The following is a 17058-nucleotide window of genomic DNA, read 5'->3' on the forward strand; positions in this document are numbered from 1 at the left end:
AGACATTTCAGCCACTCCAGCCAATCAGCCAGCTTCAATTGGAGCTCGACTCAGATGCCTTTATACAAACACCCGTAGTATGGGGAACAAACAAGATGAATTAGAGATGTGTGCACATCTAAGGGGATATGCTATAATAGGTATCACAGATACATGACGTAGAGGGCAGGGGAGCCCAAGACTCTTGGTTGATATTCAAGGATCACCTGCTACAAGCGCAGCAATGTTGCGTCCTGACTAGAAGGAAGTACAGCAGGAGGGCCAGGAGACCTCCTTGGATGGATGAGGTGCTGCTGAGGAAACTTAGAGGGAAAAAAGAGGCTTATAAAAAGTGGAAGCAAGGACAGGCAGCCTGGGAAGAATATAGGGATGTTGTCTGGGAGGCTAGGGACCAGGTTAGGAAATCTAAGGCCCAGTTAGAATTAAACTTGGCTAGGGGTATTAAGGATAACAGGAAGGGATTCTATAGGTATGGGCCACAAGATGATCAGGGGACTGGAGCACCTCCCGTATGAAGATAGGCTGCGAAAGTTGGGGCTGTTCAGCCTGGAGAAGAGAAGGCTGCATGGAGAACTCATAGCAGCCTTCCAGTATCTGAAGGGGGCCTATAGGGATGCTGGGGAGGGACTCTTCATTAGGGATTGTAGTGATAGAACAAGGGGTAACGGGTTCAAACTTAAACAGGGGAAGTTTAGATTGGATATAAGGAAGAAGTTCTTAACTATAAGGATGGTGAGGCACTGGAATGGGTTGCCCCAGGCTGTTGTAAATGCTCGAACCCTGGCAGTGCTCAAGGCCAGGTTGGACAGAGCCTTGGTTGACATGGTTTAGTGTGAGGTGTCCCTGCCCATGGCAGGGGGTTGGAACTGGTTGATCTTAAGGTCCTTTCCAACCCTAACTATTCTATGATTCTATGATTCCATGAAAATGACTGCAAAGCCACAGTCTCCATCTCTGAAGGGCTGTAACACTTTTTCCTCACTCATTCCTCAGCAATTTTTGGTATTTAGGAAAATGCCCTACTTCTTCGACTTATTTTCAGTGCACACATGCCTATATGGCATTGCAGAACTACTTCTCTGTTCTACCTTCAAAACCCCTTGAGAATGTTTTTCCTTCCTCTGAATGAAATGAGGGACAAAGGCAATAACAAATTTCTCATGACATAATGTTTTCATTAAGTAGCACAACTGTCAAACACTTGGTTCACCGACTATTTTTGACTCAAACGAAAATATACTTATTCTGACAACAACAAAAGCCAGTGTTTAAAAAGGTGTGACAGAGTAGATCTATTTGCATTTTATTATTTTTGCAGAAGGATGCTTTTTTCAAATTGTCAAAAAGTGTGCAATATTCTCACAGTGTAGAACACTAGGCATGGAAGAGTTTCCTAAATCAAAGTTTCTTAATAGAAATAATCCCTTGTTTTCTTACTAAGTCACTATTCCAGTAAGAAGCCTCAAAAACTGCAGTTCATAGCAGAAAAGAAGCAGGAGCAGTACCATCATTACTGATTTTTTTTTTTTCCTTCAAAGGTGAATTATAGCATGAAAATTTCCATATAAACCTGAGTGAATGAATGAATAAATGAATATATGTATATATACTGAAAACAAAGAAACTCTGACTAATGTTAAAGGAAGGAAATAGAGGAAGTCTGATGACAAACAAAAGAATTGAAAGAAAATCTTCCTGTACATCTGATTTGCATTTGAGCATAAAATGTTTTCTTCTTCTCTGGGTGCAGGGCTCTATTCTGTTCATCAGTACCCACTGCAAGGCTTCAGCATGTGTGAGAGCCTCAGTTATCCAATCTTACATGCTATAAAGTTTCTCCAAGGTCAGGAATAGAAAATACTGTTGAGGCCACCAGGGAACTAGCATAAGAAGCTCACTGACATTGAAGAAACAAACTGTAATCCCAAGAAACTGTCATGTCCATGTCATATCTAGCATGAAAGTAGTGGGATTAAAAAAACAGAAGGAGGTTTCTAAACGGAGAGAGAGCAGCCGGAGCCATATTTTCAAGGGGATTTTTTTTAAATATTGATTCCTAATGCTCCATAGTGAACATACCTCTTCCCTCAGCATGCCATTAGCTCAACACGACTCCAGCTGCTGATGGTACCCTGACCCCAGCTCACAGCTGGAAATGAAGTGCAAACAAAGAAGAAAAGAAACTAAAAAAAAAAAAAGAAATGTTATTCTATAGGTTTGTGTTGAGTTTGTCTGAATGAAAAGAGAACCAAATAACTGGCTGTAAAAAAAAGCCTTATAGCTGGACAGAAAAACCGGAAAAGAAAGAAGGTGAAAAGGGTAAGAAGGAAACAGGTTTAGTCTAGAAGCACTTGTAGAGTTATGCTGAATCCTAGGACCAAGCATGGTCTTTTACTACCACTGAAGTATAAATATATAAAAAAATACTAAAAAATAAAAGCATAAACCCAAACCTATATTTTTAATATTCTATATTTTTTATTGCTAATGATGCCAAACTCTGTGGAGAAATCAGCACTTTGGAAGGGAGAGCCACCCTGCAGGAAGACATGGACAGACTGGAAGAGAGGAGTAACAAGAACCTTATAAAGTTCAACAAGGGCAAATGTAAGGTCTTGCACCTGGATAAACACAATCCAAGTGCAGCACAGGCTGGGATCTGCCCGGCTGTGGAGTAGCTTGTGGAAAGGGACCCGAGGGTCCTGGAGGACAGCAAGTTTAATATGAATGTACAGTGTGCTTCTGTGGCAAAGAAAGCCAACAGGATACGGGGTTGCATCAACAAGGGCATCACTAGCAGAGATAAAGATGCCATTGTCAGTGCTTGTCAGGCCACATCTGGAGTACTGTGCTCAGTTTTGGTCCCTGCTGTACAAAAAATATGTGGATAGACTGGGGAGGGTCCAGAGAAGGGCTCCAAAGATGGTCAATGGACTGGAAAACCTGCTGTATGAGGAAAAGCTAAGAGAACTGGGTTTGTTCAGCGTAGAGAAAAGAAGGCTCAGGGGAGACCTTATCCCCATGTTTGAGTAATTAAAAGGTGGCTGCAAAGAAGATGGGTACTTCCGTTTTACAAGAAGACATATGTTACTCCTGGGGAGATTCCAGTGGGAAACCAGAGGAAAATTTTCACAGTGAGAGCAGCCATTGCAAGAATATCCCCAGGGAAGTGGTGGATTCCCCAGCACTGGACACTTCTAAGACTTGTCTGGAGAGGGTGCTGGGACATCTAGTCTAGACAATGCTTTTGACATGAAAGGTTAATCCAGATGATTCTTGAGGTCCCTTCCAAACTGCTATTCTATGATTCTATGAAACGCAAATATATATATGTGTATGCATGCATCTATAGATATATAGATGTTAGGTAGGTAGATAAGTAGACAAATAAAAAATGAAAAATTGCATGAATTTGTAGTCAAGAACAAATACAATCTGCCAGGTTAGGAGTGGATCTTCACTGACAAAGGGTTTCACCTAATGCCCCCCAGAAATATAGTTTCAGGAGATCAATTAACTTCGATTTTTCCTTTTGCTATTGGAATCTATCAGTGCTTTATGTGTATGTGTTGAGTATTTGGCTTATTTTCAGGACAGAAAACATTTTCCTAAATTGTTTCAGAAGAATGGCTGTCTGAAAAGGCCTGGCTTTAACAAAGATGGGGAAAAGGATGTTGGACCATCTGTTTACATGTTCTTTGTGCTTATTTTGCACCTGCAAAAAGAACTCGGTTCCCATGATTCCCCAAAAGTGTACCAGACCATAAACAAACAGTTACATGTGGAAGAGTTAAAAAATGAGCTAAAGTCTTTGTATTTTTAGGAGACTAACAAACATCAGCCTAAAAGCCAATGAACTACAAGCGCTGCAGATGACAATGGAGGAAACCCCTCTCTGCATCTAGACCACATCATTGTTAAACAGGTATCAAGTCAATAACCAGAAATCATCATCGTGTAAAAAAATACAGAGCATTTAATTGAGAAATTCATTAGTTTCACCAAGCAAGGAAAAGATGTACTTAGGGAAGGTCACCCAGGGTGTAGAGATGAAACTTCATTGACCCTGGCAGAGCTTTTTCTACTTACAGTAGTGAAGTTTCTGGTCTAGTTTTACTCAGTTAAAACTCCAGTACTTATTTCACCCAGAGTCTGTTCAGTCATTTTGGCATCCACAAGAGCAAACAGTGGGGGAAAGGGCAGTATTTATGAACCACCTGAATTATAGCAAGAGGCTGATATAGTTATAGGAGATCTGAGTCTTTAATAAAGGCAGCACAACCCGCTAAGATTCATCTATGACTGGCTATTTGTCATGTATGAAAGCGAAACATTTGAGGACTGTCAATGTTTCATTCAGAATAGCCACAAGGGCAGGGAGACATATAGGTTTTAAGCCTTACCTTGACTGTAGGAACTCTTAAATAACACTGACTCTCATCAATTTGGGGTTTTTAATGGTGCAGTATTTCTGATCAAATTCAGAAAAAGCTCTTGTCACATTTTGTTGGACTAGGTCTCATGCTCTACCTACGTACAGATATTTTGCTGGGGTGTTTGGCTAGTTTTTATCAAACAGTCATAAAGCTGACTGGTATAAGCTACCCCATCTTATAAGCAGCTGAATAAAATCTCAAAACTTGTCTTCTTTGCTGAAGAAGTTATTACGTGTAGGCAAGTAATAGATTTGGACTAATTGGAGGTAATATAACGCCCTGAATAGAAGACGTTAGGATTACTGTGAAGTGAACTGTGTGCAGTCAAGCCATGATCACCCACATTAAGTTTTTACCTTGCAGTAAAAATACAGTCTTGTGTTTGATGCAGAACGCCTTGGCAACAACCACCAAGGAAAAAAAAAAAAAGGCTGTATCTAGTCTATTTGTGAATTAATTAGAATATTAAGTAATGATGGAATTCAGAACTTAAATGACAAATATCCCAAGGCTCCCCCCACAATCATCTGAAGTGTACATCCATCCCTAATCCCGTTTCATTGTTTCAGCCTCCAAGAAAAACAGGATGCAATATGCCTTTTGTCTATGATAAAGTTTCCTAATACAGTACAGTAATGCAATTTATTTTCATACAGCATCCTGCATATAAAATATTACATAACCCTTTATGAGAAGATAATGCATTACAGACTCAGGCACATTACTGTCTTGCAGGAAGAAATTGAAGGATAATGTTGTGGGAAGGGATGGAAGAAATACGACCTGAGGTACAAAAGTAGTTAAGAAATAAAGTAGTAAACATGTATTCTCCTTGTGCCCTTAGTATCTGCATGAGGCTAGCTTTAGCAGAGAGCAAGTCAGTGTTATTGCAGATGCAGTGTAACACAAAGTGTGATGTACACATAGGAAGGGATATTTCTTATCCCATGGGTTTATGCTATAAATAGATATGAAGGATGACAAGGTGAATCATGGTCATATCATATGAATTCCCCAAGATCAAACAGGGAGCTTGCGGTTCAAGTGTGGAATGAACATGAATGTCAAAAGTTCCAGATGGTGCATTGTCCAAAAAAATACTTTCCATGATAGATGGACCAAAACTGCAGACCCAAAGATCTTACACTGTCTGAAGAGACCCACCCTGGATCCAGATTATTCCCACTTGGAGCCACCTCTGAGTGTTGCAATGAGAAGGCCTAGAGCAGATGGAGAAAGAAGGCCTTTGTGCAAACTCCAGGCTAAAATAAGGAGATTTCAGATTTGAAAACCAAAATTACTTTCGGGAGAATTTGCTTAGTATTTGGACTGCTGGAGTGTTATTCCTGATTCCTTTGAGGAAATATGAGTGAGCCAAATCTGAGGCTGTGGCTAATCTGAAAGTAGACAGATGGGGAGGCGAGCAGGGTGTGTGAGGTGAAGCAAATCTTTGGGGGAATTGTAAGGAAAGAAGAGAAAATACACATTCACTCCAAATGAGGGGAAGGCACCTCTAACCAAAGTTGTGGCAAATATTTATAAAGCATAATTACAAAACCTCACAATCCCACTATTTCAGTTCACAACAAACGTAAACTCTGACAAATCTTGCCCAGAGAGCTCAATATTATTTTGGTGTCTTCAAATGTGCTTTCTATAGAAAAGGAGTTCTTAGGGAATTTGAACTCTCTGTTGAGAATGTTGTCCTTCCCACCATTTAGAATTCAACCTTAGGAGAAAAATGCTTAGGGATGTAAAGGAGGGGGAAAATACAGGGATGTGTACAGCTAGTGTGGTTGGCTTCACTACTGTATGGATACCCAAGCTACTGAGTGTACGGATACACAAGCCACTGAGCATATGTATACCAGTGGGGGAGAGATGGGGATTTTAGGCATACTGTTCTCCTTCTGTAAATCCATCCCTTCAGTGTGGTCTGCTTTTCAAGAGCTCAAGGTCTTCTGGAAACTGGGGTGATTAAAGCTGGGTTTCTGCCATGGCTTCCTGTGTCACCTTGGACAATATACCTAGGTGTGCTCAAGAGGATGGAAGGAGAAAAACAGGAGCTCCTCTGCCTGTGTTCTGAGCCTGTGGACGTAAGCCATCTCCCATCTGGAACCCATATGCCCATGTCTCCATGCTGACAGACATCCTCTGCTTCGGGAATGTCCAGATATTGTTATGTCTCTTTTACTCCTCCAGCAAAAGTCACTGCCCCAGTAGCAAGCTGCACAGGCACAGATGCACACCTGTGTCTTGGCCAGTCCATCTCACATTTCCATAGCCTAGGATATGCCTGCTTTCAGTGAGGCTGAAGCTAAGATGCTGAATTGTGAAATGGAGCAGCTGATGCACAAGCACATCTGCTCAGCCAGATGTAGGGGCAGTAATCTCTGTTAGAAGTGTAAAGCAGACAGATGCTGGCAGTAAAGTTTGAAGAGGCCACAACTAGATTCTCCCAAGAAAGACTGTCAAAATCCTAATTAACTCACACACAATGAACTAATGCAGCAATGACGCTTCTGCACCACAGCTGATTCTGGCTGCACCCGTCTGTGTAAACATGCTATAAATCTCTCTTTGATATTTTTTCCCCCATCTGTGAAATAGGACCCTATCACTTTTTTATTTTATATTTAATTTTAATTTTTTTTTTCTGTGTATGATTTTATTTCTTCAGGACTGGGTTCTCACTCTAGCCTTGCTCATTACTGTAACAGTGGAAAAGATACTTAATAGCTGTCATAGTTGGGTATTCTCATTGAATTCAAAGAGAAAACTGACATTGACTTTAACGGGAATCAGAAAGGACATTCAGAAAACCACAAATTAGTCAGTTTATTAAAACGATGAGAATTGTTAATATGATAATGATTCAAAGTGCTGTAACACTGGGACAGTTTTCAAAGGTGTACATTTACTCAAGCCTAATCTCTGAATGTTTACAGATGTCTTATGTGCTTATGAAAATACAAGCATTTCTCATGCTCTTAAGATAGAAGTATATATAGCATAGCCTGCACTTTAAAGAAACTATAGCTTTCAGAGTCTTATGAACATTAACCTTCTACTCCTTTCTCATGATCCCTCCCACTTCCCCCCTCCATCTTCCGAACTCAAAGATAAATAATGAAAAAGCATAAAAGCATGGACTGAAAGCTGAAAAAGAACATTAGAGTTGTTCTGGCTTTCTGTACAGTTGCTGCTCTTTGAGGTAGGGTTAGGGCAAGTTTTAGGTTTGAGAAAGAGCACAGCATTGCAGCTGGAAAGGAGATGACAAAGCAAAGGATGGTGAGCAAAGAGAATGTGGTTACAACAATTTTTTGGTGTGGATACTGCCTGGAGGGGCCTGGGCAGATGGATAAATGCTGGATTGAGGCTTAAATTTGTCATTTAGAAAAATATGGAGTCAAGAGCTCCTATTGAAGAGGGAGGGAAATGTTGGCTGCCAAAGCAAAGTGACAGGACAACAGGACAATTTTTGTGTAAAGACTTTGGTCTGTGCAGTAGTTTCTTTGTCTTTTCTGAAGCTCAGATTAAGGTTAGGTTTGCCTTTAAGGTTAAGGCTGAAAGAAAAAAAGAGTTGCACTTGGAGAGGATGGAAATTGGGATGGACTGATTGCCTAGTATTGCTATTGCTGGTCTCTCTAATCAAACATTTCTATATTGGCAGGTCATTCTGCCTGAAATTAAAAACAGCTCCTTATTTCAGAGTTACTGCTCTTTCCTACTCTGAGTGCAGCTTTGAGTTCATGCTTTGGTTCAGCTCGCTTCAGAACACACAGGGTAAAACACTTGCAGAGTGAAAGTACCCTACAATGTACCCAAGGTTTTGCTGTTGCACTATCATGCAGTTGTCATAGGGCTGACAAGTCACCTCCCTGGAGGGGTCCTGGTGGATATGGGCTGCAGAAGCCAGTAAGAAGTACAGGTAGTCTAAGCTTGGACTCTCAAAAAAAGCCATACTGAGCAAAAGGTGAGGAAGGTTTTCTTCACTGAGTACCACTGATTTTTCAGGATATTGGGCCACCTGTGTGAATATGTAATGGTTCTGCAACAGCACTGAACACAGTAGCTTCAGCTGTGCTGGCAGTCCTCAGTCTCATTTGCTCTAGGATGTTGCAGCAGTTATGAACAGACCACACAAGCACTGACAGTGATCCTTTTCTACTCAGTACAGTACAGCATGAAAACTGAACCCCCAAACAATTCTGATCGGATAATTAATTCTGTGTTGCACTGCCTGCATCCTGGTCCAGAATTAAAGTTAGCATGTCTCTTATTTGGTTCTAATCACTATGTTTACTCTGTAATATTTATTCATATTTGCATCATTTATACAATATTTTACTTGTATACCCAGCTGTTTTACAGTTAAGGATCTCATCGCACTGAGACAAAAATTCATGCTGCTGGCCCCTGGGAAAACTGGGAAATTAAACTATGTGTGCATAGATTTTAAAACACTGAACTCTATTATACCTTCCCTTTCCTGATGAATGACAATGGGTTTTACTTGCTGAATACTTACTTATGAAAGGCCACTGTTTATTAATACCTCCCTATATAAATATTAACATAGCAAACCTATAGGAAAAATATGTGAAGGGTCATCTTTAAATTGTGAAAAGTCAGGCTATTCAGCACAAATGTCCGTTCTTCATTCTATCTGGAGACTTAAACAGCCTCATCACCATAGTATCTGGAAGGTGCACACAAGTGTGACATGATTAGCATCTGTCATGTGCAGGTCTTTCTATTCCTTCTGCACTCCCTGGGGAAAAGTGTGCAAGGGCTTTTTAAAATATACGATACACACACTCTGCTGTGTGTTTATATTAGTAAAGGCAAGGTCAAAGATAGGTACTTTACTCCCATCTTTCACTCACCTCATTATAAAAGACAGGAATGCAGGAAGCAGTGTTATCTGTGCCAGATATATATGCCTAGATACTCTGGAACATTAATTGTTCCTATTAAGGATGTGAACAGGGACTGAATAGAAAGTGGTTCAAATGTATTTTATTTCTTAATATGCTGAATATGGCTGCTTTTTTCTCATTTCATCTCCTTTCATGGCACTTAAAAGAATAATAAAGATTTTTGTGGAAAGAAAGAAAAGTTTCCATAGTCTATGGGTCATTGGTATAATAATAAATGTAATGGTTCCCACGCAGCCATTACAGGCTGCTCTGACAATGCATATTATTAGGCACCTTTCGTCTGTGAGTTATTGACATGATAGATTGCAACAGCTCTTTTGAACATTTTCTCACATAAAGCAAAACCAGCAAAATTGCCTCAGGTCTCCTTTAGAGGAGGCGCTAAACTTAGGATTCTCCTGTCCCTTTCAGTTTTGTGTGAAATTAAAGATTTGATGACACTTACTAAACATATTTGAGGATGAGCCTGTCACCCCAGACGTTTTTCCCTTCTCTGTGTCTGTCCTTACACCATGGTTGGGACCAAACCTTTGCTGTTGGAACAAGTCTGTCCTTGGCTGTTTCCATGACTACTCCCTTAGCTGAAGGAAGGATCTGAAGGAAGGATGTGGGGACAGACGCCAGGATTCAAGGAAATAAATATGCTCTCACCTTCATTCACTCTCTGCTGAAGTGTTGCTGTCTGGTGTGAAGGACACCCCTAAGCTCACAGAGCAAAAGCATCTACAAGATGTGCTCCCTCCCTTTTCCCAATTCACCTGCTATAGGCACACTGGGACCTTTACTAAGAGATTTATAATCTTTCTATTCCTAATTTAACAATTATAATAACAATAAACAATAACAATAGTAATAATAATAGCAGTAATAATGTTATTCTTATTCAGGTAGGGGAATATCTGGTTTTGAACCTTACTCTTCTTCATCAGGGAAACAATTTTGCACAGGGGAAAAATCAGCATTTGCAGAAAATCTCAGTGAGCATCAACAGCACAAGTGCTACAATCCTGAGGAGTCCTTAGTCCAGTAATTTGTAAGAGGTTTGTGACTAAAAACAACCACCACCCATGACCTACCAACTTTTCATTGCAGAGGATACACTTATGCAGCTGCCACTGTCTCAGCAATCCTGCCAAAGAGAGGAGTCGCAGTGAGAGAATCAGCCTTGGGCTGTGCTGTCATCTACGACTCAATGCAGGTCTCCCCGGTCCTCCATATTTGGCTCTTCCTCTGTCCTGCTTTTCCTCATAGTGTGGCTTTTCCATTATATCAAAGTTAGTGGTGATGGTATAAAGGTTACTGAGCCCCTTGCCCCAAACAAAAAGGCAAGAATATGGGGATCTGTGCACGAACAGTGTGCGATGCATTTAATGTATTTTCAGGGAGTGCCTGGATAGTGCTTTAGAGATCAGCTTTAATTGATTTTTTGGCCAGACTCAGTAACAGAGGGGAAACATCTCTGTGGGGTAGTTTCTGTTGCTCATTTAAATTGCTTGAAGAATTCTGCATTGGGCTGTTTCTGAACACCAGATGAACGCAAAGTGTCTTTTCCTTCCTTTCTCTTCATGCCCCTGCTAACGCATTTTAGCCTTCGGCTATGCATTCTCTTTGCACCCTTTTTCTCCTAAGATAAGCAGGCAAAACATGTATGCAGCATTCAAAATGATACTATCACTGGTTTGTATAAGGACATATTTTCTTTATTATTCTCTTTTTCTTCACTCAATCAGTCAACCATTGCACTTTCCTGTTTTCAATATGAAATGAGCAGACATTTCCATCGAGTTGTCCAGGGAGACTGAATTCTTCCTGAAAGGGTATGACTAATTCAGAGTCAGCCACTATGCTCAAGTCACTAAACACACCTTTCCCACAGTGCAGTACTGTTTACCTTTCCCTAGTTTAGACTTTGATTTTTTTCTCAAACAGAAATGGAAAGCCAGTCTTGAAAAGAAAAATGAGGGAAACAATGGTCAAGAGATGAGTGATAAGTGGTTAGATCATGCTTACTGTCTACCATGCAAGTTCTACATGTAAACTACTCAGAAGAGTAATGAGGTGGGGTGAGAGAAGCACTAACTATTCATAAAATAGTGAGTCCAATAGATCAGACACCCTCCCACTTGTCCTGTCCTACACACTTCTTGGGTTGCTACCAGCTTTTATCTTCCACAGACAACATCAGTGGTAACTTATCCCTGACAAGATTTCAGAGTCTGCACTTTCATGCTCCTTTCCCCCTTCACTATAAAAACCTCTTTGTAAATTTATGCAGAGACTTTATCATTTGCTGAGTCTTAAAACCAAAAGGAATCTCCCTGCAGGTCATCAGATCCAGGCTTCTTTCAGCTTTGGCATATTACACACTACCTTTCATAAGCTGCTCAAATTCCATATTGCTGCTAATGTGTACTTTTGCTCCTGTATCTCTTATCAGAGGGCTGGTGTTGCAGTTTTACTCCCGTGAATAGGTATGAAACCTTTCTACTGCCTATCTGTATTTAGTGTAAGCCTGATGATATGCAGATTTGTGCACCTGGTTGCCATTCAATCTTTCTGCCGACTTGACAGAAGGAAGAATTTCAGACATGAATAAGGAGTTTATGTGCTCTGAGCAATGCCTGTGCTGTATGTGCTGTGCAGCTCAGACACTTCCATGCCTGTGTCTAATACCAGGTCTTTCCAATACTTCAATATAGGCAGCTTTAGGGGGCATCAGTAAACCAGCAGCAGAGCTAGAAACTGCTATTTCTGAGCAACAGTGCAGCGCTTTGCTCAGTTGTACCTGTTTATAAAAAGTTTACAAAGTAAGACATAGTCTTGACATCTAGGAATAAGTATGAAAGAAATTATAGTAATTCTGTGCTCTGAATTTCAAAAAGTGCAGCAGTTAGGAAGTGTAAGGGAGTGTACTGATCTATATTATCCCTGTGCTGTCAGGGCATTGCGTATATTTCCTGTTTGAAATCTTTCTAGGCTCCTTGTGCTCTCTTGAAGGGACAGAGTCTGTGCCACCATATATCCTTGGTCTTCTGCTACACAAAGCATCTCTGATTTTTCTACATCTTTTTCCAACCAGGGACAGGTAGAGGCGAGGGACAGACTGAAATCAGTTCCCTAACATTTAAAAAGGTCAGAAGGAGAGAGAAGGAAGAAGAGAGAGGAAATACGAATAATTACTACCTAGTGAAGTTCCCTTTCCAAAATCCAGGCAGCAAGGGCAACTGTGACAGCTGTAACATTTCCTTTTCCTCCTGCTCTATGTAGTGCCACTAGGGCAAGTGAAGGACAGCAGTGGTCCTGGAAACACTGAAGCATGTAAATTCAGTTAGCATGACTGCAAGAAAAAACAGCAGTGAGCTACGAGGGCAACAAGTGAGATGTCACAGGCAGCCAGCACAGACACAAAGAGGCAGCAGATTTTTGTGCATGATATTTTTGAGCTGGCATTTCCAGTCACATTTCCCTTATGAATAAAGCGGTAGGATGTGCTGAGAAGACAAAGACTGCAAGAAAGAAGCAGAAAGCAGTGTGTCAACTGAGGGACTGAAAAGTTGCAGACTTCTGACACCACCTTTACTGCTGCTAAACACTGTCATTGAAATGGCCCTCCCCCTTTTCCTCACTCACTTGCTTTCCAACTCAAGAGATACAAAACTATGCTTTGAGCAGGGGTGCAACCTTAGTGGGTGGAATCACAAAAGCAGACATGCATTGACCTAGTCTGACATAGCTAACTTTCTCATATGCACTGCATGGAAAGGGAAAGGAAGGGAAGGCAAGGCAAGGAAAGAAAAAATTATTTGTTTTAATATAGATATCCAATTCTGTCTACATCTGAGGTTTTGTTCTCCACAGAATAACGCCCTCTGTGTTCATTTATACTTGAGCTAAAGGAGAACCTGAATGAGGACTTGAGAAATCTGGGTTCTTTCTCTGCTTCTAAAAGAGATTGGCTGGGTGACTTTAAGCAACCCGGGGGATCTTGTCTTCATGCCTCAGTTTCTCTCCTAGAAACAGTGATGTGTTCTGATATAAGCACCATAAAAATTTTGAATATCACATGTATATTTTTGTGGTGATAGCATTCTGCACCCTGTATATACTCATTCTGCATAAAAACAAGGGACCAATTATATGGCTCAGAAGTTCCTACAGTACATTACTCATTCTGAAATATTTTAATGGACTCAAATAGCACAGAAAAGGGGCTCCAGTCTCTGCAAAAAACATCTTCATAAGCAGGTGCTCTCCTGAGATCTCTTTTAACAAAAATATATTTGGCTTCTTCTGTGGACATTTTGAAAAATTCCTTGTAAACGATTCAGGAGAGGAAAGCAAAATAAATTGGTGGTCTGTATGCCCTTAATCTGGAGCAAGTAATGAAAACACCTCAAAAAAAAAGTGTACCTTCTTTGCTTCCTTAAAACACTCAATGAGGAGAACAAAGGTAAGAAAAAGCAATGGCACCCTAACATAAATTCCCATATTTTCATATTCAGCAGCAGTTGAAATTCCATGAATTGTCCTATCAATCACCATAGAGCAGACAATAGAGTGTCTCTGAATGCCAGCATCTGGTATCCACACAACGCAAGTGAAGGGCAAAACCAGAAACCAAGCATAGAAGCAGACCAAGAGCTAAAGGAGAAGAAGTCATGTCAGCCTTCTTAAACTTCAAATTCAGGAGAAAATAATAAAAATAAAAATAAAAAAAAACCAAAAAAAAACACAACCAAGCAACAACAAAAAAACAACCAACCAAAAAATTCCCACAAAGAAAACCCAAACAAAGAAAAAAAACAAACACAAAAAAAAAAACCAAACCACACACACCAGGAAAACAAAAAAAAACCCCAAACCACAGGAAAAAGGCAGCAACAGCCAAGCTGGAAATCCCACATCTGATGCAATATCCTTCAGTGTTACAATGCTGCTAGAGACCCTAATCTGTAGATACTCACTAGTGAAAAAACTTGTGGATTGCTTAGATCCAAATATGGGAAATGACTAATTTCCTCCCCCTTTCCTCCAAACTATGCCATATATAGGGATGTAGCATCCGGCTTCTTGACTGAAATTCCCAGAAACTGTGCAGTATACAACTAAGAAGCCTGACGATTCCCCATGACTTGAGGACTATCCATTCAGGAGTAATGTGTGCCAGAGTGTCATTTCATATGAGAGTTCAGCAGGGGAAACACAAGCCCATAGTGGGGAAAAAATAAAAAAAAAAAAGGAAAAAAAAAGAAGTACCTAAAGCCTCTTTTACTTCACATGTGATCTCTCCTGACCTTGTGGGGAGCCATGGCTGGGAGCATGGTGTTCCAGTAGGTACACATTGAATGGGAAAATGGATCTGTAAGGCAGTTCTTCAGACAACTGTGAGCTGCCACTGCTCACAAGGATACTGTAGCACCAAGGACTCAAAAAGGGAGAAAAAGAAATCATGTGTGATCTGCTGAACGGTTGTGAAGGAAGATGCAGGGGTTTGTAGGGGTCTGTTGAATATTCAGAGAGTAGGAGAAAAACTTACTTATGGATTTTTCTGCATTGTAGGGTTAGCAAAGTGGGCTTTCTACTGAGGGATTGCTGCAACCCAAGTTGAGCTCAAACTGCCAGGAGTTAGAGAATTGGGTTAATTTATTCAAAAGGAGGGGATAAACATGGCTGAGGGTTATAGATGATTCTGCATGTGGAGGATCCACTGAGAGGATGTATCAAAAGGGTGGGAGAGCAAAATAAAAAGCAGATTATCCCCCTTGTAAGAAGGGACAGTCAAAATTCCTTGGAATTGGGATACGCATGATGCAGAAAAGGATTTAGGGATTTTAAGGACTAGAGCCTTAGGTTTGATATAAAATTAGATCAAAATAGATAGTGACTGCTTACTTTACACAAAATAAACCATAGAACAATAGACCTTAATTAGGTTTATTCTTCTAAACAGCTACATTAAAGCTAGTGTAGGAAATACTGGTTTCTTTCCTGTTAAAACCAACAAGCTGTAAATTTTCATTTCATTTCTAAGCATATGTGCAAGTATTCTAAGAAGCAAATCTTAGCAGCTTGTTATGACAAAGTTGCTCTGACTTAGAAGGAGCAAATGAAAGAGAGTTTTCAGAGTTTTCTTTTCAGGGCCACAGAGCCTTCTCCTTCAAATCCTCGGATAGGTTGCTTTGTTTATCTACAAAACACCCCCCTTACATCCAAAGTTAGAAGTCATACCCCTTGACTGCGTGCCCAGCCTTACACAACACTAACAGGTCTCATTGGTTAACTAAACAATTACATCATGCATATTCTACAATGTCATTACATGCAATGCTGTCAAATATTAACTTGTCAAATGCTCTACAAAACACAACATCACAGATGTCTTTCAAGGACACTTGCTGCTACAACTTCCTTATTATCTACTTTATAAACCTTTCCAACACAATTCATTAACTCATTACAAGGTTAACTGCTCTTTTTACTTCATTAACTGAAACAACATGATTTTTCTTGTGCTTTAATAGAAGATTCAATTTAATAATTTAATACAATTTATTTCATTCATAATCCCAGACAATACTCCTATATCTGTTACCAAATCAGATGTTGTAGAAAGAGTCTACCCTAGTTTCCCTGTAAGCAAATATTAAGGTAAGGCTTCCTCCTTTGTGTTTGTAATTTGAGATACTTTGCTGCTAGTGCTCACTTTATAGACAATATAAACCTGAGGATATCTGAAATCAGTGAAGTTCCATGTACAGAAAACAGAACTAATATCATATGAAGTTCTTGATTTTCTGCCCAGAGTTCTTCAGGTATGTGGTAACCCTAGGAATCAACATCAGCAATAAAACTCATGGGAAAATATCCTCTATTGCTGTAAACTGGCAAAGCTCCATTTAAATCTCTACAACAAGAGAAAATTTGAGCCAGGGAGTAGCAGTAATGTACAATAACCCTCTCCAAGGATTCCTAGAAAAAAAGTTCTATTAAAACAAAAATAAAAAGCAGGGTTTCATTTCAAACTCAGAAAAAAGTCTGAAAAATGAAAACCCTCTTGAAGTTAATGCTGCAGAGAACATATTTGATCTTTGTGGCCAGGGTCACTTGACCTGTGCTTTTATGGCCTGAGAGGGGGGAGTTTAAAACTGAATCAAGGAGAACGGCAATCATAGTGCATTTCTGGAGGCTATTAGTATGTTCCCCTGACAGCTTCTACCACCACTGTGTCTATGGGGACCTTGGAGCTGCTTAAATGCTCTTCCCACTCCTGTTCAAAAGATTGCTTTTTAAAGTGCCCTTTAAGCTGGTAATTTATACTGTAAAGAGGGATTCAAGGCCAAAAAATGCATCCACAAAGTAAGAACTTGAAGCAATAATGTTATCTGACCCCATAGATGCCACCATTAGATGCTGTTGTTTAATGCACAGTGAGTGCTTTATTTTGGGCTGGTTTGGCATTCAGCAAAGAACACTTACAACGACTATTAACCCTGTGTTCTACACTACCATTGCGGTAAATATTTTTGCTAGGTATTATATAATGGCAATGACTTCATTGTGGATGCAAATTCTTTTTGGGAGCTGACCTCTTACTCGATTAAACAAGTATTTGGAGTTAATTTGCATGCTCTCTTCCAAGATCATCTTCCTCTTCTAATTTTCTGTGAAAGATTGTTTCT

Source organism: Pezoporus wallicus, unplaced genomic scaffold (genome assembly GCF_028554395.1).
Source record: "Pezoporus wallicus isolate ANWC-B61680 ecotype Strahan unplaced genomic scaffold, APGP_CSIRO_Pwel_v1 contig_7866, whole genome shotgun sequence".
NCBI lineage: Eukaryota > Metazoa > Chordata > Aves > Psittaciformes > Psittacidae > Pezoporus > Pezoporus wallicus.